Source organism: Euprymna scolopes, chromosome 6, assembly GCF_053919585.1.
Source record: "Euprymna scolopes isolate OS-2025 chromosome 6, ASM5391958v1, whole genome shotgun sequence".
Taxonomy (NCBI): Eukaryota; Metazoa; Mollusca; class Cephalopoda; order Sepiida; family Sepiolidae; genus Euprymna; species Euprymna scolopes.
The window spans coordinates 12411785-12438735 of record NC_136487.1 but is presented as its reverse complement, the minus strand read 5'-3'; the positions used below and the strand labels follow the sequence as shown (position 1 = coordinate 12438735).

Genomic DNA, 26951 nt, shown 5'->3' with positions numbered 1-26951 from the left:
AAGGAATATGGTGAAGAAAAAGGTGATTACACGTGAATGGATAGTCTGGTGAAAGGTAAATAGTCCAATGACGGTAACATCCAAAAATATAACTCCAAGAAAGTTAATTGAATTTCCATTTGTACAAGTAAAATCCAAGTAAATCACGTAATTGGAAGATGGTCCAAAATAATCCAAAAGACCGAAATCCATGGAATAATTCACAAATATGTACAAAGAAAAGAAAGGGGAAAATTCCAATAATATTAATAAAAGAAAAATAAGATATGCTTTTCACACGACTGCCGAGACATAATAAGAAAGATCAGGGAAGAAAAAAATTTAAATGGTGATAGAATTAAATATAAGATAGAAAAGCAAATGTCAAATGACCCAGACAAAAAGAATGTTAAAAGGCGCAAAAAAAATATAGGGCAAAAAGATAGGTCAACTGAAATGTACAGATTATTACTTAAGAAAATGTCAGCAAGAGTTGTTAAAAGACACTAAAAAAAAAAAAAAATTAATAAATAAATAAATAAAAAATAATAAATAAATAAATAAATAATAAAATATAAAATAAAATAAAAAGATTTTAAGGGGAGAGGATGGCCGGTATCTGCAAATTCAGGACAAAGCAAGTAAGTATGTAAGTAAATGCATATAGTAAAATATAAGTAAATACACATGCAGGATATAGATGCGTGGGTAGATAGAAATATTTAAAGACTAAGGCAGAAATTGCAGATAAAAACCGGCCAAACAAAGAAGAAATAAAGAAGTAAAATAAAGGATTATTAAGTTATAAAGTATTAAAAAAGTATGTAGAAAAAAACGATAAAGTTAAAGAAAAATTATATATCTATCTGAAAGGTTAAAGTAATAACTATGTAATTTCAAAATTACCATAATTAAATTTGGACTTATGTTTACAGAAAGAGATCAGTTCGTTTTCAGAATTTATTATATTCTTACTTTGAAGGGAAGTAATTATAGTTATAGCTTCGGTTGTGCAGAGGCGACATGACTTAGAGCCTGGAGTATAAGACTTAACTTTTTTTTATGATAGTCCATTTGATTGAGAAGGGGGTATTGTTAGAGTTAAGTTTTTTTAATTGAAGTGGTTAGAGAAGTTCCTTGGTTATTATTAGAATTATGGTTGTTAAAAAAAGAAATGTGGTTTGATATTCTTTTCTTAATTAATGTTGAAGTAGCGCCAATATATGTATGTACTTTATTAAAAGCTCGAGGTCTGAAATTAATATTAATTTGCTGATTTGTATGAGTTAAATAGTTTGAATTTTGTTCATTGTTTTCAACAAAGGGTGGGACAATGATTGTACGAGGACTATTTTGGAGGGGATAATGAGTGTTGTTAGTGTTAGGATGGCTCTTAGGAGAAATATTATTATTATTATTATTATTATTATTATTATTATTATTATTATTATTATTGCTAGTTGTATGATCGTAGATGGAGGGGCTGCTCGAGTGGTATATTGGATTAGTAACTATATCAGATGGAGGATGGGAAGAAGGATAACTTGAAGACGAAATATTAGTGTCTGTTATGGGAGGATTACGTGGGAGATCAGTAATTGTGCATGAATATATAACATCTTTATGGATGCAATCATTATTGAGTGGGCAAAGATGTTTGTTATTACAATTACAGTTAGTTTTGGGTTTAATTGGAAAGGGATTTTTTGGGCTGATTTAATTTTTTGTTATTAGATGTTAAGATTCTTTGTGCTAAATTAGGCATTGTTGAATAAGAAATCCTGATTGAGTTTTTATTGAAAATAGAACTATATCTGTGTGGGTATTTGAAAGAGTTTTGTACAATGTTGAAGAATTCCTTAGGTATATTAGTTTTGACATTTACGCTAAATGGCGGATGAAACCAAATATTTTTCTTTCTCCTGATGCGACTGGGTGGGTTAGATGTATTGCGATTAGTATTTTGGTTTGGATTATATATGTAGACTGGTTCATTGTTATTGATAGCAGCAGATCTTGTTATTTGAACTGGTTTCTTACGAGTCATATTCTGTGTGATAACAGATTTAAGGCCTGCAGGAGGAGCATAATGATTGTATTTAATCTTTTCCTTGTGTCCTGAGTTCCTTAAGGTATTATTGAAGAAAGTAGCATTTTGATTAAAAGGTTTTTTATCAGCAGAAAGAGCAGAAATTCTTCTAGAGACGGATGGTACTATAGATTTTATAATTGAGTTTGGGTGGTTAGAAGAGTTATGGACGTATAAAAGCGTAAGGTTAGGTTTATGATAGGTGCTATGAGTTTCAGAGTTAAGATTAAGTGTAACATCTAGAAAATTTGAAGTTTTTTTGTTTGGTTCGAGAATGATAGAAAGGCCAAAGTTATTGAAGAAGTTATGTAATTTTTTAATTGTTTTGTTGTACTCTCTTGGTCTGGCTATTGTAGTAAAAAGGGCATCATCTCTATAAAGGCCCCCTTGGATATGTTTAAAGTGGTATTTAAGTTATTTCAGTAAAAAGAGTCCTACTAAATCGGTAACTTATACAGAGTCAGAAGCACCCATAAAGATGTCAAAATTATCAGGGTTGTCCTTTCAAGTCCAAAGCTTATTGTTAAATTGTATAAGGGACTTTCTCGCTCGGAGAATTAATTTAATTTCTAAATTAGTTAAGTCTGAATTTCTTTTAGCAAAGATTAGAGCTTTATTTAAAAGGATAGGAGAAATTGATTGATAATAATTTTGGATGCCAAAGGTTATGAAGTTAAGGAGGTATTTATTTTTAAGGGAGACAAACCAATTAATTACGGAATCTGAATTTAGCCAAAGAGGGGAACTAACATTTTTTCTTTAATAGAAGGGATTATTCTATCTAAGATATTTTTGCTTACAGCACCTAAGTCAGAGTTAGATGGGCAGATAAATTTGATGGAAGGGTTGTCATAGAAATATATATATATATATATATATATATATATATATATATATATATATATATATATATACGTATGTATAAAGCTGAATGTGTGTGTGTGTGTGTGTGTGTGGTCATGAATAGGCTCCTATATGATTAACTATTTTAAAAAACTGATTACATATAATGATAGATGTATCGAGACACAGGAATGGGTATATTTGATCTGGCAGAACGGTGGTTCATTAAAATTGTGGGTTCTGCGTTCGCGCCTGGTCCACAAATTATGGAAATAAAAAATTTAAAAATTTAAAAAAACCGTTTACAAGTGTTTTTGATATAGATGTATATAAGAATACTTTGATAAGTATGTTTTAACTTAAATAGGGATGGTATAATAAAATTTTGGGGTCTGCGTTCGCGCCTGGCCTCCATAGAATGTAAATAGGCACAAGCTTTAATAAAGACTTTTCATATCTATCTGCGTAAGTATACTTTGATAATTATGTTTTAGTTTGAAGAATATGGTATAATAAAATTATGGGGTGTTCGTTCGCATCTGACCTCCATAGAATGGAAATATGTCACAAAGTTTAACAAGGTTTTTTAATATAGATCCACAGAATATTGTGATAAGTGTTTCAGTGTGAACAGGTATGGTATAATAAATTATAGGGTTTATCTATTTTATTTTTACTTTCATCATAGTTTGCTTTTGTTTTGATACACCTAAATTTGAAGCTATCTCTTTACAACCCTTCCTTTTCATAACCTATCATACTTTCATAAATCAGAGTACATTTTCTGTAGGCTGTTTTTGAACCCAGTCAACGACGTGTACTTTTGCTAGTACATATATATATATATATATATATATATATATATATATATATATATATATATATATATATATATATATATATATATATATATATAAGTGAAAAGACAGTTTTGCCTGAGGCGATCTTTGTTATTAATAACTACAGATGGAAATATTGTCATGCTAGTGTAGTGAAGTTTGTTTATTTATGTGTGTGTGTATATATATATATATATATATATATATATATATATATATTGAAATCATTGTTTTTTCTGAAAACTTAATTTATCGACTACAAAATCTCGTCCCAATTCCGCCAGTGACTTTTATATAATAGATAGATAGATAGATAGATAGATAGATAGATAGATAGATAGATAGATAGATAGATCAACTGTCACGGACTGAAAAAAAACTCATTTTTTATTTGTGCTTTTTTATTTTTTTTATATTTTGTGAGTTTTTTTTTTTTGTTTTTTTTTTTTTTGCAGCTGTCGCGTTAATGTTGATGTTCACCCGGAAGCGGAAGTCGTGGCGACAGTTGTTGCTTGGAATCCTCCAACAAACCTCCCCACCTCCCACCCAAACAAAAAAAGTACGCACAAATAAAGGTGCATCACTAAATTTTCCTCATCAGCGGCATTCGTTAACAAAGATGACCAAGAAGATAATACGTAGACATTAGTACATATGGAAGGACGAGAGAAAAACAAAGAAGAAAAAGCGGGCGAGGAAGTAGAGAGAAAAGGAGACAGACGGCGGGGACACACAGGAAGAGGATAAAGGGAAAGAAAGAAAAAAAAACAGAAAGACAAAGCAGACAGAAAGAGAGGGGTTAGAGAGAAAAATAAAGAGGAGAAGAGAGAAGAGAGCGAGGAAGAGAAGGAAAGAAATAATTATTTAATGATAAAATATTACAAATAATTAATGAAGATGAATTGCGCTTTCAAACTTTTTATCTGCTTTTTTTTTTCTTTTAAAAGATTAAAAGATAAATAAAAACAAAACAATTCAAAAAGTTTTATTTGGATTATTTATATTTATTGCTTGAGTTTCATTTTTATAATTTTCGGTCGATGTAAATTCCGACCTTCTTCAGGCGTATCTTGTCGAACTCATGAATCTTTCTGTCAAACTCGGGAATCTGCACAGAATTCGAGCGGAACTCTTTATTTATTCCATGGAAGATCTCATTGCGTAACGAATAAAGTAATGGGTAAAATTCTTCTCGGGGTTGAATATTCAATCAACAGTACAAGAATATAATCGCAAATAGATTAAGACTACTTACCCAGTCATGGCTGACCGAACGAGAGCATTTAGCGATCGAAGGTAATATCGGTCGCAACGCTGTGGTAATATCACTCACGATGAGAACAATAGTCCGAAAACTTCAAAGAATACAAATTATCAATCCAATCTATATATCTATAAAAATGAACTTGTGTGTGTGTGTGTGTGTACATTTCCCTACCAAACTACTCTGTCAATTTTCAGTCTACAGACTCGAGATTTGACATAAGGTGAATTGAGATTTGGGAAAATCTTTTTAACCGATTTTCGGACAGAAATTTGGCTTTCAGGGGGTCAAAGTCCAGCGATTTGAAATTCGAAACTCTACAAAACTCCTCCGCCAATTTTGGATCTAAACACTTGAAATTTTAGATGTAGGTTACTTGGACATGGATCAAACGTTTTAATTTGATTTGAACCCAAAACAATAAATGTTAAGGGGTTAAAATTCGGGTAAAAGCTTTTTAAAAATTTGACCTCTGCGGTCTCTACTAAATTACACAGCCAATTTTTGGCCTAAACATTTGACATAAAGGGTCCATGCAGCAAACTTTTAAATCAGTTTTGGGGCGAAAATTTGTCTGCCAAGAGGTCAAAGTTGAAAGAGTTGATATTTGCAGACTCTTCCGAACTCCTCCGCCAATTTTGGGTCTAAACAATTGACATTTTAAATGTAGGTTACATGGACATGAGTCAAACTTTTTAATATATATACATATGCGCATAAAGTTATGAACAGTACATAGGGCCCGAGCAAAGCAGGGTTGAATTGCTAGTATATTTATAAAAGTGAAAATATATGTGAGGTCACTACTAGCTATTGATAATTAATTTGCACTAACTGTATTTTTTTTTTCAGATTGCTATATTTACAGCAAGCACATTAACAAAAGCATGGGGTAAATTATGCCCAGCGCCAAAAGCTTCTGAAAATTCTTGAAACCAAACGGTTACCGACCAACCACGCTGTTCTTAAATCACTTAATGCAAATGATGTTGAAATGTGGGTGCAACAAGATGAGGAAACTACTGATCAATATCCTGAAGGCAGTAATGGCGATGAAAATAGCAACAGCTCCCATTCTCTTGACCCTAATGTAAATAACCAAGAATACTCTGATGAAGCAATATCATGGAATGATGCAAAAAAATCCATGGAGGCGGTTATAAAATTTATAGAAAAAAGTCCTTACTTTAGTGACAACTATGTTTTGCAAGCAATGTCACGCCGAAGAGATATAATCATAAAGAAGCTACAGAACCAAGAAATTGTAGATTTTCGTGATCGCTTACGGAATACAATGGCAGCGCTCGAGAGCTCAATCGATGAAAATAGAAACTGCAATGAGACTCATTCAATGAATAAATAAAAAAAACTGTATTTTACATAAATGTATGATTTCTGTAGATGATAACTTAGGTAATAAATACCTAACAAGTAAGAGTAGATTTAATTTATTTTCAATGTTTTTGTTTCTGGTAATAATATTTAACAATTCTTACTTGCAATATATTGTAAACTCAACTTAATATATACTTGAAGTATCATATAGCAATGAATTTCATTTACTATTTCTTAATTCTTAGAAAATTAAAGTTAACTGCAGCACATTTTTTTATCACGAAACTTCGAAACTTGAACAGCATCCTCTAATTTGAACGAAGCGGGTATTCAAATTATAGGAGTTATACTGTATATATATATATATATATATATATATATATATATATATATATATATATATATATATATATATATATATATTGGTGTGGTGGCCGAGGTGGTAGCGTATTCGCCCCGCATGCAAATAACTTGGGTTTCAAATTCGCAAGTTCAGATATATCCAACTTATTGAGCTCAAATTAGATGAGATTCGAGTCTAAGACTCTGGTTTGTGGTTTTTATTACTTGTGTGAACTGCGACGTTGTTTGATTGTGAAAAGTCACTGGCGTGTCTACATTATATATCATCTCATATTAAAAAAAATATTTTTTATAAAATCGCTCTTTTTGAAAACAACATTAAATCTGCGTAGGGTTATCTGATTCATGCAGAAAACGAATGGCGGGATGCTGGTTATTTTCTGAAATTCGCCAAAACAAATACATTCACTTGACTCATTCAACAATCATAACCATTTTGGTCTCTACACATAGTTCACTAATCTGACTTCAGAATATCTGTAAGAATTTGTCGACTCGTATTATAAAATGGATATATGTGTAGGCGAGATGTTCCCGCAATGAATTCTCTCGATAAAATCTAAAAAAAGCTGCTATCAAGAATGAGACAAAATTCCCAATTTTACGGCATCGGTTGAATCCATCCGACTTTATAGATTAAACGCTTGAGCACTAAATGTTGCTTGATTGAAGAAACTGCATTTCGTGCACATTTGCAGTTGTTAAACACTAACTGGCCGCGCATATATCCTGACCCGGCGAACCTGTTAGATTAGTGCTCTTAGTATTAGATATTGGCAGGCAACATTCGACTGGTTGCACACACGCAAATGGATTTCAATGTGAAAAATTCGGGATTTTCCACTATTCTCTAATGGAATGCATAATTTAACCCAGAAATATGCGAGAGGATATCGGTCAAAGGATTGAAACAATAGACAATGCAAATATTAAACATTCCAATAGGAAAAGAATGCTTATATAAATGAATCGTCACAAAGAAAAAATGAGCAGTCTTCTTTACCGCTCGACATCCAAGTAAACCACGCACTCCATATCACGCGCCTTCAGTAATAACTTATAATCAAAAGCTGATCTGTCTGTGTGAAATAAGAGCAATATATTTTTTATAGATCGACAGTGTATATATATCTTATACCAACGACAAAAGTAGATGTTAACAATTATATAAGCTGGACAAATGCATTTTGAATAACCGGCCGCAGCAAATACGTAATTTTATAATCTCTAAAGATCAAGCAACGAACTGGAAGGTCTTATATTACGATCAAAACTGAAGAGGTACACTGACCTCTCATGATTGTAGATATATATGAAGATGTTTTTTCTTTCGCTAAATTATTTACTTATTTGGTTCTTTGATGGTTTTCGTTATATCTTTATCATAGTCTTCATATTCAGGCATGTTTGAAAAGTCGGAGGTCAACAGTTATGTAGGGTGTCTAGCGATCGTGTGGATTACAACTTCCTATGAAAATGTACTTGCTTTTTGGGGGAGTGGCAAATTCAAACTCAGCGGAGAAACAAAAACGGTAAGCTATTAGAGCCATTTGTTTTTTAGTGTTCGTCAGAATCGCTCTGCGATCCGCTACAGGATACTGGCCTCTTAGGATTGGAGCTTCTGAAGTCAAGTCAGCTATATATTATCTAATAGTCATGATGACCACATGTGTTTAGTAGTAGTAGTAGTAGTAGTAGTAGTAGTAGTAGTAGTAGTAGTAGTAGCGTTTTATTCACCTATATTACATCCGATATTTTAAGGGTGCTTCATGCTAAATTTGGTGCAGTTTTTGTCGGGTAGTTGTGGAGCTTAAAACTGAGAAACCGACAGGCAAACAGAAAAAATGATGTTTTTGTTAGACTTTGCCAATCTATGATGATGTGGCGTGCCAGTAAAAAGGAACCTGGAGTTATTTCCGGCACCTTCGGGTCGTTTATGTCCCCCCTCCCAATCCCTCTGCCCCAGTTCATGCACCATGGGGTAGGGGGTAATATTTCACAAAGCCCCCCCCCCCCCAAACCAAAACATCTGTAACATAAAAGAGAATCACAGCAGCCAATATAAGATACCCTGTTGTCGGTTGCCCTTCTTTTTTTCTTCTTCTGCGTCCCCGCACGCTACTTCTCTCTCTCTCTCTCTCCCTCTCTCTCTCGCTCTCTCTCTCTCGCTCTCTCTCTCTCTCTCGCTCTCTCGCTCTCTCTCTCGCTCTCTCCCTCTCTCTCCCTCTCTCCCTTGCTCTCCCTCTCTCTCTCTCTCGCTCTCTCTCTCGCTCTCTCTCTCTCGCTCTCTCTCTCTCGCTCTCCCTCTCTCTCTCTCTCTCGCTCTCCCTCTCTCTCTCTCGCTCTCCCTCTCTTTCTCTCTCGCTCTCTCTCTCCCCCTCTCTCTCTCGCGCGCTCTCTCTCTTGCTCTCTCTCTCGCTCGCTCTCTCCCTCTCTCTCTCCCTCTCTCTCTCTCTCTCTCGTTCTCTCTCTCTCGCTCTCTCTCTCGCTCTCTCTCTCTCTCATCCTTCTTTATCTCTGCTCCTCTTCCATTGTCTGCGAAGAGTCAAGCAGAAACCATCTTTTTTTCCTTTTTGTTGCTGTTTTGCGCACCCGTATTTTTCTTCTGTGTCTAATAGTTATGTGCAATCGTCTTTACAATTTCGTTTCCGTCGCGTTCTAAAATTTACGTTTTGTTGGCTTGGCCAACCATTATCAGCAGCAGCAGCCGCAACAACAACAACAACAACAACAACAACAATAAGTTGGTGACGGTGGCTAAGTGGTTACGGACTGAGAATCTGGTAGTGCCACGTTCGAATCCAGTTCGTTCCACAGAAACTTTTAGTTATGGATATTGGTAATCTTCACGTGGCTCTTCCCGATATCCTTCTAGAAAGAATTCTTAATAGAAAGATGTCGGAGAAACGAATACCAACAAAATCATCATGAATGATTCTGCTGCTCTTCCTCCTCCTCCTCCTCCGCAACAACAACAACAATAGCAACAACAACAACAACAACAACAACAACAACAACAGGGAGACGACATGGACTGACAACCTGAGTGTGCAATTTCGAATCCAGTTCGTTCCAAAGAAAAACTTTCATTTATGGATGTTAACAACCTTCATGTGGTTCCTCTCAAAATACCCGATGTCTTTCTAAACATATTTTAACTACGAAACAAAATGCAAACAACAATTTTCTTTCGAAATGAATGAATAATGCTCAACAACAGTAACAGCATCTTTCTTCCTTCTTCATCATCATCATCATCATCATCATCATCATCATTACTCGGCCCTGTCGGTGGGGCATTAGAATACGCCGACTTCCCTCTTGCAAAGGGTAAAAGTCCCTCAATGGGGGTCCTGGATATGACCTTAAACTATATCCAGTGGTGAGGCCCCAGCTTGTGGGCTTTGGGGAGTGTGGAGCCACCCTTTAATTACCATTGCTCCCAGGTCCACTCTGACTCGGAGTAGTAGTACCTGTTAGGGTCCCAACTATGGGTTAAATAGAAACCGACGTGAAAACAACAAATATATTCTATTAAAAAAATTTTTCTTCAAAATCTTTGGATTCGGCATTAAATAACCCGAAAAGGGTTGATATGCCGTAAAACAAAAACAACCAACCAACCAACCAATCATCATTACTCACTAGGATTTCTAACGTGACTCATTTTTAGTGATCACTCATTGGAAACAACAGGTGGTGTTTTCTGCAGTCTGTGTGACAGTAAGTCTCCCCAGATTCTAATTCTCCCTGCTTTTTTCATTAACTTTTGCAACTAACTGTGTATTCTCGCAGCAACTGTTTACCCTTAATTTTTCACTAATAACTGCCGTTAGTTTTCCTTGAAATCTTTATGACAATAAGTCTCTTCATGATTCCAATACTCTCCGCGTGCCTTGCAGGTGAATGCTTTGATGGTGCTTTCCTTCTACATGCTTTCCATTCTCCTTGACCCATCACGGCCATTTTGTATTGCACAAGCTATCTTTGTGAAGGAGGCTATTTTAATTTTCAAAAATGTTGCTTTTTCTTTTAACATTTGTTATAAGAATTATATTATTTCATTGCTAAATTGGATGAATGTATAGGGGAGGAATCCATTAACCCTTTGAGGTTGTAGGAGGCGTTGCATTATTTCATGCAGAATATATTGGATAAGCCTGGCAGTGCCCATCCCTCTCCAGGCTTCAGAGCACATACAGCACCTTGTATTATGAAATGGTCACTCATTTTAGAACTGACCAGGCTCAACGTCGCTTAACTTCAGTTATCTAAAGGGAAACGTGTTAACGTGGTTATGTCATATTGATAAATTACAAGCATACCCACTCCTTATAAGGAGAGAAGAGTCAACTCGAATATGAATTCAAAACGTCGAAGAAACCAGGAATTTCGAATCCAACAAATTTAAAAGATGCCCCAGATACCTCCAGACTCAAGTCCCAAAAACCCTTCTACAACTCAAAAATCCAAAATTTCAACCCAGTTAAGAAATGGAGAAACAATATTCCTAAAGGAGGGGGTGTCATGGAATACCCAACTTTGCGTCTCCCAGGTTTTGCTAGAAATAGTAGGAAGCGTAAGGGGACATAAATGGATGGTCACATTCTTCAATGCTGCTAAGACTAAACTGGTTTCCTTCAATAATTACAAGAAACCTTCTCTGCCACCAATAGCAATGGCCAGTGACTCCCTGTCTGAGAGTACACCTTTCAAACTGCATGGTCTTACGTTCACAGGAAACATGAGTTGGAACAATTATATTGAAAACATTGCCAGGGCCACTGCAAAAAAGGTAGGCTCTCTCTACCGTGCTAGAAAACTACTGACACCTGAAAGTATCCTGTACCTCTATAAGGCCACCATTCGCCCATGTATGGAGTATTGTTGTCACATTTGGGCTGGTGCGTCTGCTGCTAGTCTCTCGCTCCTAGACAAGGTTCAAAAGAGAGTCGCCAATCTGATAGGCCCTGAACTGGCATCTAAGCTTCAACCTCTCAAATTTTAGTGGTGAATGCTCTGACGAACTGCAGACACTTGTGCCCCCACGACGTAGACACCCTCGACAAACCCGACAGGCAGCTAAATCCCACCCCACACAGTAGAGATCCCTAGATGTAAAAGATCTTTCTACTCCAGCAGTTTCTTCCCCAGAACCGCTAGACTCTGGAATTCCATTCCAGGTCCTTGCTTCCCTAACTGTACTGACATGCAGAAGTTCAAGTGTAACGTGAACCGACATTTTGCTGCCCAAATCCCAACATAGTGCCGCAGCAGTTGCTGCCCCTGATAGTAGCCCCCTACACCAAAGTTGCAATGCGCCTTGTTTGGGGTGAAAATGTAATAAAAAAATTTTAAAAAAAAAAAAAAGCAGTGGGTATCCGCAAACTAAATCAAAACAAGACACTGCAGACTCTGCAGTAAACAAACACAGGTGGAGACAAATAGACTCCTCAATTTGCCCAAAGTGCAACAAAGTCCCCCACCCAAGGACACAGACCACTTGATCCTACACTGTCCAACCATGTGATTGGAAAGAGATTATGCGACAGCTCATCTATCTGAAGACAATTTCTCAGACTGGCTAAATAATAGCAGTATAGAGGTCTAACTCATATGATGCTACTACTACTACTACTACTACTACTACTACGAGCACATATAATAACGAATTACATTTCAGTGCTTGTTTACATTGGTAATCTTTTAAACCAACGCATTTCAGATGAAAACATTACATACTTATGTGTCATGTCGAAATTAGTATAAATTCCAAAAGTTACAAAAAATGATCCAGTAGTAAAATAATTACAAGTAAAAATAGAATTTATTGAATTATCGAGTTTTATTGCATTTTTCAATGTAGAAGAGTTGTGCGACTAATTCAGTATAATAAATAAGGGAGATAACTTTTAACTCAAATTTGAGACAAAATCTACAGGGACACTATTTAGAGAGTTGAGCAGTGATATGGATGTTCTTATAACACTTGAACTTCTGCATGTCAGTACTGTCAAGGACGCGGGAGGGAATTCCAAAGTCTAGCAGTTTGAGCGAAGAAACTTTTAGTGTCGAAGATTTTCTGGCATCTGTGGATTTCTGCTGTGCAGGGGTGAGATTTTGCTGCTTGTCGGCTTAGTTGGGGTATTTACATCTGGAGAGTACAAGTGATTTGAGTTTGTTGGAGAACATTCCATTAAAATACTTGTAAAACTGCCATAGGGATGCAACATTTCAGCGATGGGACAGAAGTTGAAGTTTGGTTGATAGTGTGTGACCTATTAGGTAGGAGATTCTTTTTTGGATCGTGTCTAAGAACGAGAGACTCGTGGCAGATGCACCAGATGCGGCAACAATACTTCATACATGAGTGAATGGTGGATTTGTAGATACTGCCAGATACTCTCAGGTGTGAATAATTTTATAGCAAGATAGAGAGAGCTCATCTTCTTCGCAGCAACCTTCACAATGTCCTCAATGTACTTGTTCCAATTCATGTTGCCTGTGAATGTTAATCTGCGGAGTTTGAACGAAATAATTTCAGGTAGCATCTTATTAGTCCTGGCAATCAGTGATTGAGAAAGTTTCTTGTAATTGTTACAGGAAAGAAGTTTAATCTTAGTAGCATCGAATGCTAACATCAATTTATGTACCCGTTGCAGGGCTGTGTCATCAGCAAATATACCCAATTTTATCAGAGAGGTCATTTATAATATCAAGAATAATAAAGGTCCAAGGATCGACCCCTGTGGCACATCAGCATTTATATCATGTTGTTTTGATCAATGACCATTTATTTTGCTATTAATTATTAATTTATTATCATTATTTATTATTATTATTATTATTATTATTATTATTATTATATTATTAATTTATTTTGCTATTAATGATAAAGTTGAAAACTCTGGTTTCCAGCGAGGGATTTTTATCCTGGACTCCCAAAATCAACAGAGTTTAGATCATTCCTGAAATGGCCTGATCGCTGTTGATTTTGCAATGGGGGTTTAGTTCTGTGCAGTTCTAGGGAGTCTATCCTCCCAGGCCTTACCTTCCCTCTTTCAAAAAAGTTAGTTTATTACTAACCACTTCGAGAATGACAACAGGGCTTCCCGGGCACTTTTTGCAGGTGAGAGTGCCCCTCCTCAGAGGTGCTGACTTCTCAATCTCACTTTCCAAGCTTGGTGTCTAAGTTGTTGCAGCGGGAAAGAACTAAACAAGCAATAATAAATAAGTAGTAAATAAACAATTGCAATCAACAATCCATCCAACAATCTTGAGGTTGTTTGCCGGGCAACCGGGAAGGTTAACATGAGTGCCAAGACGGTTTGCTTCAAACTCTACATTGGACCTAGCAAACCATTCCCTTCTTGATTTTCCTTTGCGGACTGACACGACACTAGAAAATCTGAAAATCACCTTTTCTCAGGTACATGATATCATAAAAAACCTTGACACCTCAAAAGCATGTGGACCTGATTTCATCCCGGCCGTGCCATTAAAAAAATCCTCTGCTAAGGTTGCTCCAGTCCTCTCCAATCTTTATAATAATTGCCTTAAAGAATCTTGCTGAAAAACTGCTTCTGTGTTATCAGTTTACAAGAATTGTGTCGAAAGAATTGACCCATTAAATCATCACCCTATTAGCATCCTCCCTCTTTTCGCCAAAATATTTCAGCTCTAGTCCATCACCTTACATTGCTAAACTTCTGACTGACCAACAATATGGATTTAGGCAAGCCGCTCTACAGCAGATATCCTAACTGTAATCTCTGACTGTATATACCATTCAGTGAACAAAGTAGGGGAGAGGAGGGCAGTAGTCCAAGATATATCTAAGGCTTTTGACAGGGTATTGCACGATGGCCTTCTCAGGAAAATCAAATCTTACGGTATGACTGGACGAATACTTAACATAATTAAATCCTTCTTAAATAAGGGAAAAATCCAGGTTGGCCTCGACGGTCGTACAACTAAACAATATGATATAAATGCAGGTGTACCTCAAGGTTGATCCTTGGACCTTTATTATTCCTAATATTCATAAATGTCCTCCCTGATAAAATTGTCTCTGGGATGGGTATATTTGCTGATGACACCGCGCTCTATAACAGGCACGAGAGGAAAACAAATGAACACATATCTAAGGTAACGGCAGAAACACTAGAGGAAGACCTCCAATCTGTAGTGGAATGGGTTACAAAAATAAATGGTCACATTCAATGCTGTCAATACTAAGCTTGTTTCCTTCAATAATTACAAGAAACCTTCTCAACCACTAATAGCTAAAGATACATTACTTGAAAGGGCTTCTTTCAAACTCCTCGACTTAATGTTCACAGGGAACATGAGCTGGAACAGATACACCAAGGCTGCTGTGAGTAAGGTAAGCTGTAATTTGTTTCCCCACTGAGCAAATTAGGCACAAGGCCGTTTTTTAATGTGGAGAGAGAAGGGGAGGGGGAAGGGAAAAGAGGACCAGCTCCCAAGCGGTGGGAAATGGGAGCTGTATAGTGATTTGCCAGCTGGCCCATGTAGGGTTGCCCCTACATGGGCCAGAAGATTGCCACAAGGGCAATGGTCTTTGATTGCAGCATCTGCAGGAGCAGATATTACACTTTGATCTTGGCCCGAAGGCCACAAAGGTCCTCCCTTGCAAGGAAGGTAGGCTGTATTTAGTGCTTGGCCCCGGGCCTGGCATTATCTACTGCCAGGCCCTCATTTGGGGTCCATGTCACTTAGGCACAAGGCCAATAGGGGGAAGTGGAGGTCGAGGGTCATTCTAAATACTTAGCTAGGTCTTTGAAGACTATTAAGATCCCTACACTAAGACACTATCACCACAATACCTCATTCTTACCATGGAGTTTATCTACTTAAAATCTCCCCAGCGTATGTGTCGGTTTTATATACAAACTGAAAAAAACGAATATTTACATGTTAACAAAACAAAAATTATATTTACAAACAAAAGGATTTTCTTTTTTAAATATATGAGGGATGAGATGATGGGGAGGATGGCAAGCTAAGATACACCCAAAAAGAAAGAAAAAGTAAACAACTAAACAAAATGCCTATGGGGGTGGGTTAGTAAGGGATCCTCCCAACCTACTTCTAAATATGGAGCGCCCACTGTCTTCTGATCCCGAAGGTCAAAAGCAAGCAGGTCGTTCCCTAGTGGGGAATGGGGGACCTAGGGACGAAATTTCGAAAACAAATTAGATAGGGATGGGTAACATAGAGGATGGATGGCGTCTTCCATGATAAATGTATGTATAGGGGCAACAGACTGGGGACAAAAAAAAAGGGTGGACTGGGCATCTTTGGAAGCTCTCCTACTGCCGATGGAAAATAAAATCGGTGGCAGGGTCAACTATCATACTCGCCCTAGTCTAGCACCTAATAAAGAATTTTCCACTCGCAGTGGTTAAGACCTAACTAACCCTACTCTACTAAACTTTTCTCGGAGCTGGGTTCCGTAGAACCTTAGCACCGTCAGACCAATACTACTAGGGTGGAAAAACAAACTCAAACCTAGCTCCTCGTCAGATACACAAGCTAGTGTTGTGCACCCATCTCCTATCAAAGTTTATGTGATCTTTTCCAATCGCATCTAATCTTCACTTTAAGCATCAGCTTAAAGTAAGCGACCAGATCCCGATTGGAAACAGATTCAACCCCATAGACAATTTTAAGACATGGAACCAACGTCACTAACCTAGCTACAGCTAGGATCACGAGAAACACCAACCGTTTCTCCCCAGTGAATGGCAGATCCATGGTGTCGACGACATACGCCAAATCAAGTGGCACCAACCGCTCGGAGTCGATGCGAGCCATTACCTCTCTGACGTACTCCCAGAGCTTCCGAACTCCGCTGCAAAGAAAAAAGGACAAGCCTCCATGTTATAGAAAAATTCTGAATTATTTAAAAAGCTTCTGGCTGGCGCCCAATTCCACTGAGAAAGGACCTCCACCCTCGACATGTGCAGCCACTCAACCAGCAGATCTTTTGCGGTACCCACCACTAAATCCTGATATAGCCTCCTCCTGGCAATACCCTAAGAGCGGCTTGGCATTCGGAGAGGAACTGCCATTCCCTCACCGGTCTTCTGTAACCTTCAGCGGCAAGGGAGGATATGAGCTGTGGAAAAGCTTCCTCCACAACTGGTACCCAGTGCAATTCCTCAAGCAGTTTTCGACTCAGGAACGCCAATCTTTTGGCATACTTATGACTTAACAAGTCAGGCATTCCTAAGCCTCCCTCGCTGAGTTTCTGTGTAAAGACCTGTCTACGGACATACGGCTTTCCCCCTTTCTGAAGAAGTTTGAAAAGGAGTTGCTCCAAAGCCTTACAAAAGAAGTACTGACAAGTGGTAAAGGGTCAATGGAAAGACGTAAGTTTGACACGCCTCCGCATGACCCTTCAGGGACAACGCCCTGCGAGTCCAAGTCCTTACTGACGACTCGACCTTCATCTGTACTTCCGATCAATTTTTGTCCAGCTGGAGCCCAGGCCCGAACCACACTTCGAGAATCTTAACCGGACTATCCATCCAGCCAAACTCACCTGGAAGCGAGTTTACCCCGGTCCAGGCGCCCAACCGCAAGCCAACGGACTTGCTGCGATTGACTACGGCCTCTGTGACACTTTCATATTCAGCGACCGCCTCCATCACTGCTATAATATTGATCACCCAATGAAAATGGTGGCATCATCAGCATACGTGGACACCCTGGCGAATTTGCCGCCAGGTAGAGCTATGCCGTGCAGGACTGATCTAGCCGCCTCATCCCTTAATTAGTGAAGGAAGGGCTCCATCGCCAGGACATGCAACAGAGGCGACAGCAGACAACACTGACGCATCGACCGAGAGACCCCAAAGGACTCCGACAACCTACCATTTACTTGTACCGTTACCGCAGGATCATGATACAGAACGGAGATCCACTTGAGGAAGTCCGGACCAAAGCCGGCGGTCTCCATAACAGATTCCAAGAAACCATGATCGACCCTATTGAACGCTTTGGACTAATCTAAATTGATCAGCGTAGCTCCTGCGTCATCTTCTAACTCCTCTATGATCGTGCGCACCAAGTGCAAGTTGTTTTGAATCGATCTCCCTTTCACAGAACAAGTCTGATCCAGCTCGAACAAGTCACCGATAACAACTTGCAGTCGGTTTGCAAGAACGCGGACAAAATTTTCAACTCTGTGTTTAGCAGAGTGATGGGCTTATAATCATCTAAATCTTCCCACCATGCCGCTCTCTTTTTTTCAGAAGTGTGACAACTCCTTTGGTTACCTGCCCAGGGATGGATCCCTGAGCAAACCAGTGGTGAAACACACCTGTCAGAAGGGGAACAAAGATGGGCGACAGCCTCAAATACAGTTTGTAGGGAAGACCATCAAGCCCTGAAGATTTGTTATGGCCAACTTGTTTCAACGCAGTAATGACCTCACGCTCCGTAACCATCCCATCAAAGCTAGTTGCTCGGGATGCAGTAAGGCAGGGCGAGCCGGCTAAATAGCTGCCAAACTCCTGGCTGCAGAATCTAGGTAGTTGGGTAAAGCGTTCCTCCAAATGTTGCCGAAACATTTCTCTAGTCAATATATCCTTCCAGGTTTTTCACCTTCCGAATGTACCGATTCGAGTCACGTCTTAAGGTGGCCTTACGCTCAACAGCGTCAACGTTCACAGCTTCATTAGAGACTCTTTTTAGCCTAGCTCTAACTACTTGACCTTCGTAATGCTCGCTAGCCAAGCACTGGAGGTTCCCCTTAACTACTGCTATCTCTAGAGGATCCCCACCAGCCACTGCCCGGATCAGCCTATCATCTAGGTGCCTTTTGGTCCGTGAACACAAAAGAGCCTAATGGTAGCCTTAAGTCTAACCCACCAGCTACTCCCGGTAACCGCCCTCACTAACTCCCGCTGAATTAGTGTTGTCAGCTGTTCCCGGAAGTCATTCGTCTCCAGTAAGGAGGCATTCAACTTTCAGTAGCCAGCCAACCTAGGCCTATTACCTACTCTCAAACAGGCCATTACTAATTTATGGTCCGAATGACCTAGCCAGTGGAACGTGGGACACGATAAGAAATCTATGTCGCCTCTTCTAACTAACATCCTATCCAAGTAAGTACTTAGATTGGAGGCCACGCTATTTTGCCACGTCCACATCTCCCTTCCCGGGTGATCCAGACAGAACCTGTCGACAAGATCGCATGAGGGCATCAGATCAGACAGGCTGCTTTCACACCTTTCTGGCTCTCTATCCCCCCCGACCATATCTATCTTGGGGTCCAGGATGGCATTCCAGTTCCCCATTAAAACTACCCACTCCAGACCCGCCGAAAGGAACACCTCCACCTGCCGAAAAAAGGAAACCCTCTCCCCAGCGATATTGGGCGTGTAAACAGCCAAAATCCGAAACTTACCGCTTTTAATGGCAACATTGACCCCGACCAGCCTTCCATGAGTGTCCGTGTGGACTACAGTAACCATCGCAGCTAGGGTGCGACTCACTAGCACAGAAACCCCACAGCTATGGGAATTGCCATATGCTGAGTAAACGTCAAAGTCGTTCACCAGCACATCGCTATCCCCGGGCCAACTAAGTGGATCTCCTGAATCGTAACTATGTCTACCTCAAGGGCCACAAGATCTCTTAGCACGCGAACAGCCTTGCTTTGAGATTTCATGCCCCTCGCATTAAAACTAACTAGGTTTAAATTTGCCATTATTCCCTAACTAGTAATATTTGTCTAGTACGGGTCTAAAGTCTTCGGGGATGACGATGCCAAAGGCCTGCCTGATACTGCCTGTTGTGTACTGACAGTTCTGGGCGAGACCCCCAACATCGAGGGGAAATGTTAACTTTAATGCTCTATAATGTAAGGTGATCAACCTGAGGGAGCAATGGGCCCTCATTGGGGAGCCGTGTATGCTAAGATAGCTTTAATCAATCCTGGGTAATAGCAGATATCCTGAAGATTTGCAATAGAGGATATAAATATATATTTTATTTCATTGTCAAAATGGATATATTTGCTTATTGTTTGGAAGTCAGAGAGATATATTTTGTATTCAAAATTAACGACAGAAATCTGGGAAATAATAACAATTGACATTGTCTAACCTCAACGAACTCAGAGCCAGATGTCGGACTGACAGTTAGTGACCTTAGGGCACATGAGAATTTAATATTGACTTGAATCTCATATTGCAAAATTAGTGATATGGCCGAATTGCACACCCACAAAATTTGGGGTTTCCCCAATTTCGTGGCGTAATTTGATTGGCTTGATGATTTTCCACCCCGACCACACACCTTACTATATAGCGCTAGCGCCGCATGAATTTAGTCAGCAAGAGATTGTGCACAGAACTCGAAGTAGCCACACCATTCCCTGAAGACGTGACCCCTCCTCCAAACCTGTCTGACGCTGTCTGTGAAGAGAAGAAAGATTTGAGACTTTTAAAAACTTACTAATAACTGAACCATATATCTGTAAAAAGACCTGTAATATATTTGTGAAGTAGAATAGACTTCATGTCTGTTTTTCTTTTGCCTGTGGCTTCGATATTCGCTTTCAGCATACAGGATTCAATGTAACGACCCTCTGAGAAGAACCAGACGATCCGAGCCAAAGTTTCCAAGACAAAAGGGGTCCTAGCGGGCTTCATAAGAGAGGGGGTGTTACAATAGAAGGAAGGGTGAACATAAAGGGGGACCCTCCCTTCACATTTTGTCTTAATCTGAGTCAGCGATGGGTGATCTTCTTCAATAAATTTCATCCCTGGCATAGCTGATCTTGCCTCCTTTATCATTTTCCAAAGCGCCTTCACCCTAGCTCTTTTCTCCTTTCTCGCAAAGGTGATTAACATCGGTGCTTCGGGGAAATTGGTTGGTTTTTTGGACCTTCATTCTGTCCACATGGGTAAGGCTTGTCAATTGTTGTACATCCCTCTTTTGCCTTGCATTCAAGTCTGCTTAGGCGTCCCCACTATCCGCCTCACAGATTCTATCTCCCATCAAAAAGGGCATCTTCCTCATTTTGACGGTCCTTATTTTCGGTGGAGAGGGTGTGGGTGTGACTACCGTCGTTTCTCCTGCTTTTTCCTCCTCCTCCTCCTCCTCCTCCTCATCCTTTCTTTCCTTCTCTTCCTCATTCTTGTTCACTTCCTCCTCCTTCTCTTCTGGCACTTCCATCTCTTTCACAGGGTTATTTGCTCATTCCTCTGGGTTGGGGATTGGGGTTCTAGATGAGCAATGTCGTCATCTTTAACTCTTGACTTCTTTTCCTTGGTGGATTTCTCTTTTTCTTCATCAGCGGAGTCACCTTTCGTCTCTGAGGAGGGATGTGGGAGTTTCCTTTTCGTCCACGTTTTCTCCTCCTCCGTCTCCTTTCCTCTTCTGGTAGTGGTGGCCTTTTTCCGGCTTGCCACTGTACTCTAGCTTGTTTCCGCCTTTTTTGTCTCCACCTGCTTCACTGGTGTCTTCTCTTTCACTTCTGGAGTCTCTACTGGGGAAGGCGCTGCTGTTTGGAACCTCTTTTGGGCAAAACTTTGCCATATGGCCTGACACATGACAATTCCAACATGTTGGCCTCCTCCCCTCCACGATGATAGACACTGTCCATGTCTCACAGGTGAGCTCAGCAGGAATCGCCTTAAACCCTGTCCGGTCAACGCGCATTCTTAGGTGATAGTCCTCTGTGAATATGTTTCGTACAATGCGTGCTGCAAGTACCTCCTCAACTGCGAGAGAATTGCACCGATATGTTCGGCACTCACGCATCATAGGACTCCAAGCACTGTCACTTTGGTCCTTCTCTTCGCCATATACTCTCGCTTAAACTTTAGGCCCTTCCAGTTGGTATCGGTCTTTGCTAATTTGGGCGCATCTTCTGCTGTTGGAAAAAGAAGATCCTACATCGCAAAACTCCTTCTAACTATATACCTTGCCGGTATATTTTGCTCCACTATCATCGTGGGCATTTTTTCTTTGGGGACCCCAACTAGCCCCTTCTTTGTTTCGTCGAAGGTAACGAGAGAGACAATCCTTTCTTGTAACTTCTCCAGAGTACCTGAGGCTAGCTCTATGTTGTTACCCTCCGTCAAATTCTGGTATTTCTCTTTGAAGAGCCTTCTGTACTCTTCCGGCGTCTTTTGCTGGGGTCCCCAAGTTGGCCCCTTTTCTTCCTCACTCTTTTCTTTACTTTTACTTGCTGGCTGCTCTTTCTCAGTGTTCGAAGAACTTTCTTTGTTTGGTGCGTCCTCGGCAAGTATAACCTCTGCAGACTGCCATTTCCACAACTGTGTATGCTCCTTCCTTGGGCTGTTTTGTACAGACTGCAAGGTCCTCATCTGCCTAGCCCACTCTTTCCAGCCAGAAAATGGATGGGTGCTTCTTTTTCTCCCCACTGTCCATATTCCTACCGTAGCCAGCTTCTGAGGCTATCCTGAGTAGAGCCTCTCGCCTGGGTTGCAACTCTTCCAGACATTGGGATCTCGCTGGACATTCCAAACGGCATACTCTCCTGTAGGGTGTTCCCTTCTTCCAATGGTTTACCCATGTCAAATTTTGGACCTCCAGAGGCAGGCATGTCAAAGACAAACGCGGCAGGTGACGCGAGTGTAGCCCCTTCCGATGCAGACACTGGGGTACCACTGGATGTGGCATTTCCCCACAACGGCACTGGAGCACCATCGGGTGTGGTGCCCCCCAACACCGGCACTGGAGTGTCACCGGATGTGGCACTTCCCAACAACGTCACTGGAGTACCACCGGGTGTGGTGCCCCCTGACACGGTCCCTACACCAGGGGCGTCCCCCATGGTGCTAGAAGCAGAGGCCTGCTCCCTCTAGGTCAGTGGTTTTCAACCTTTTTTTTACTCATGGACCCCTTTTCCCTTTTTATCTTGGTGGACCCCTTCATAACTATTGGTCATAAGACAATCTTCTATTTTTCACTAATATAAATTTTGAGGTTTTAATAATCAAAGAAATATTGTATAATTAAGCTTTATTTTTAAATGAAAACTAATTTAATAGGGTAAATCTGGAAAATAGAAATATTATAGTTAAAATAACTTGTATAATTGAAAAAAAAAAACTATACAAAATTTCAGTAGAAATTAAATTTTTAATAATAAAAACTATTCTAAGTTGGTTTTCTTCATGGGCCACCAAAATATCGTTGCAGACTCCCATTTGGTTATGTTTTGCCTGTGGACACCCCAGAAATACTCCATGGACCCTTAGGGTCCATGTGGACCCCAGTTGAGAACCGCTGCTCTAGGTAGCCTGATCTCGACCCGTCGATTCGGAACTAGGGGGACCCTCTGCGAGGAAGGTAGGCTCTTTCTACCATGCTAGAAAATTACTTACGCCTGAAAATATCCTGTACCTCTATAAGGCCACCATTCGCCCATGTATGGAGTATTGTTGTCACATTTGGGTTGGTGCATCTGCTATTAGTCTCTCACTCCTGGACAGTTCTAAAGAGAGTCGCCAACCTGATAGGTTCTGAACTGTCATCTATGCTTCAACCTCTATCCCATCGATGAAATGTTGCCTATTTTAATGGTGGATGCTCCGACGAACTTCAAGCACTTGTACCCCCGTTAAACCCGACAAGCAACAAAGTCCCACCCCTACACAGTAGAGATCCCTAGATGTAAGAAATCTTTCTACGCTAATAGTTTCTTCCTTAGAACTGCTAGACTCTGGAAGTCCCTTCCTGGTTCCTGCTTCCCTAACTGTACTGACATGCAGAAGTTCAAGTGTAATGTGAACAGACATCTTTCTGCTCAACATAGTTTTCCTGCAACTTATGTTCGTGATAGCAGCCCCGTACATCAAAGTGCCACTGTGCCTTGTTTGGGGGGGTGAATAAAAAGAAAAATTTTTAAATAAAAAAATAATAAAGTTGAAAATTGAATAAAAAATTGGCGTCGTTCTGCGGTTACGTCGATTAACCACGTGCTTTTTTTTAACTTCTTTTTTTTTTCTTTTATCCTTTTTTTCTTGTTTCCTTTTTCTTTTTTCTTGTTTTTTCTTTTCCTTTTCTTTTCCTTGTTCTTTTTAACGTCACGTCTTTATTCTACACCCCCGCCCCTCCGTGTCCCCATTTGAGTAGAAAGACAGCCGGCTCTCACGTTTTGACAAGACACGTGACTCGCAGAAGCTGCGGCGGTGTGGGAGTTGGAGGTGGGGTGGGGGGTCATGTAGTCATGTTGAAGATGGGAAATGTTAATTATAGCCTCTATTCCCAACCTCCCGAGTGAAATCCGTCGTGGATTGGCTCAGCTCATAAACACGTTCTTCTACTATTTGACAAACATTTTCCTTTTCTTTTTCTTTTTTTCCTTCTTTTAATTTTACTTTTCTTTCGTAATCGCATCTCTTGGGAATAAAGGCGCTTGTGCATTATAATTGGCTATTAAAAATGCATTTGAAGTAAAAACGCACTGACATATCATGTCGAAATAGTAAAAATATTGTCAAAAAAAAATGTATATATATATATATATATATATATATATATATATATATATATACAACTGTACACTCTTTAACCCTTATCCTCGAGTGGCCTCTGGGCCTTCATAAATGGTGATTTCCCTTGTAAAAAATAAAAATTAAAAAATAACAAATAAATGTTACCAAAGGCAAGATAAGTTATTTCTACCTATCCTGAAAAGTTTTTAGTGCTTTTACTTATTTTAAAACGTTTATTTGGTTTTGCATTGACCGTTACGTGAAAACAATAATTTTTTTATTTATTTTTATTTATTTATTTATTTATTTTTTTACATTTTCACCCCAAACAAGGCACATTAGGGGGGCTACTATCAGGTACATAACCTACAGGGAATTGGGCAGCAAGATGTCGGTTCACGCTACACTTGAACTTCTGCATGTCAGTACAGTTGGGGAAGCGGAAACCCGGAAAGGAATTCCAAAGTCTAGCAGTTCTGTGGGAAAAACCATTAGAAGTAGAAGGGAGTCTGTGAAGGGAAGGGGTGGTATTTTTGCCGCTTGTCGGGTTTGTCGGGGGTATTTACGTCGAGGAGTTTCGTCGTGGAGTTTTGCAGTTAGAGCATTCACCGTTAAAGTACTTGTAAAACAGGCAGAGGGATGCTACATTTCGACGATGAGACAGAGGCTGAAGCTTAGATGACAGTTCAGCAGCACCTATCAGGTAGGCGACTCTCTTTTGAACCTTGTCTAGAAGCGAGAGACTAATAGCAGAAGCACCAGCCCAAATGTGACAACAATACTCCATACATGGGCGAATGGTGGCCTTATAGAGGTACAGGATACTTTCGGGTGAACTGATACCTAAATCTTTGAAGTTTCAATAATGACTTAAAAATAAAAATAAAACAAACCTTCTTCAGTTAAAGGAAATAACTATTATTTTGTTTATTTTTAAGTTAATACTTAACACGTACACATTATTATCATTTTGTTTGTTTTAAAACTTAAATGACTCGAATGAACACTAGGCTACACTGGATATGTACTGCTAGTATTGGTTATGTCTGTCAGTTAGTCGACTTGTCACGTTTAAGTTTAAAGAAGCACTTTCGTCGGTCTATTTCGCTTATATTTGAAATAGAGTTTTTCTATCGTTAAAAAGCGCAAATTAAATGGCGTGAGAAATTAATCTCACGAACTCAATACTCCCTGGCTGAGACAAAAATAATTCCACAATTACAAAACCATACCTTTAAACTCAAATTTTATTCAGTTATAACATCAAAGAAAGGTTACTGGTCCTGGTCCGGGTACAGTCCTTGCAAAACGATGGATCAGTTTTGCCTCCCAATAGTTAACCTTTGTTGGGGTGGTAGCGTGGTTTTCCTTCGAAAAAATCCATGATAATTCATGGTGTTCTCGGCAAGAGTTCTGGTGCCTTTAATTAGGCCTGAATCGAGTCCCTTGGGACCCTAATTGAATTGAGAAAAGTCCAAACATTTAGGTGATAAATATGATGAAAATGTTCAAATGATGCCATCCTCTAATTGAGATATCTTCGGCACAATATAAAGGCATTCTCCTCGGAGCCGACTTTTGGTGAGTCATGCTCTTGCCGGAGGTTTCCATAGACTGAAAAACAAATGAATGTTTACAAAAAAGGCGCCAAGTAAATATTTTGGCCCATACAAATTAACCAATCACAGTCTGCCTACAAGAAATGTGCGTAGGCGGCTTAAAACATGGAAATGGCATTGTAAATGGAATTTCTCACAATGGACACATCTTAGGAATATTCGTTCTTATGTTTCCGAGTATATATATATATATATATATATATATATATATATATATATATATATATATATATATATATATATACTAACAAAAGTACCATTCGTTGACTGGGTTCAAAAACAGCCTACAGAAAATGGACTCTGATTTATGAAAGTATAATAGGTTATGAAAAGGAAGGTTGTAAATTTGGGTTGAATTTGGGTGTATCAAAACCAAAGCAAAATATGATGAAAGTAAAAATAAAATAGATAAACCCCATAATTTATTATACCGTACCTGTTCACACTGAAACACTTATCACAATATTCTGTGGATCTATATTAAAAAACCTTATTAAACTTTGTGACATATTTCCATTCTATGGAGGTCAGGTGGGAACGAACATCCTATAATTTTATTATACCATATTTCTTCAAACTGAAACATAATTATTAAAGTATACTTACGCAGATAGATATGAAAAGACTTTAAAGTTTGTGCCTATTTCCATTCTATAGAGGCCAGGCGCGAACGCAGACCCCACAATTTTATCATACCATCCCTATTTAAGTTAAAACATACTTATCAAAGTATCCTTATGTACATCTATATCAAAAACACTTGTAAACATTTTTTTTTAATTTTTAATTTTTTTATTTCCATACTTTGTGAACCAGGTGCGAACGCAGACCCAACAATTTTAATGAACCACCATTCTGCCAGATCATACATACTCATTCCTGTGTCTCGATACGATATATATATATATATATATATATATCATGTCGAAATATATATATATATATGTGTGTATATATATATATATATATATATATATATATATATATATATATTATGTTGAAATATATATATATATATATATATATATATATATATTATGTCAAAATAGTAAAATGACTTAAAATTACTATATAGTAATTTTGATAAGTTATATATATATATATATATATATA

General features: G+C 39.0%; 1 long non-coding RNA gene across 2 annotated transcripts in view; it reads right to left on the bottom strand.

The window, feature by feature from the left end:
* The window catches only part of LOC145277519 (uncharacterized), a 175854-nt gene that overhangs the window by 122174 nt on the left and 26729 nt on the right, over nucleotides 1–26951 (bottom strand). The window contains exon 4 of one of the 2 annotated variants that reach the window (XR_013868149.1): nucleotides 24295–25833. The exons of the other annotated variant lie outside the window; for it this stretch is intronic. This is a non-coding gene — a long non-coding RNA (uncharacterized LOC145277519). Of the gene's footprint in view, nucleotides 1–24294; nucleotides 25834–26951 lie in introns of those variants that run through there. 2 annotated transcript variants of the gene reach the window in all.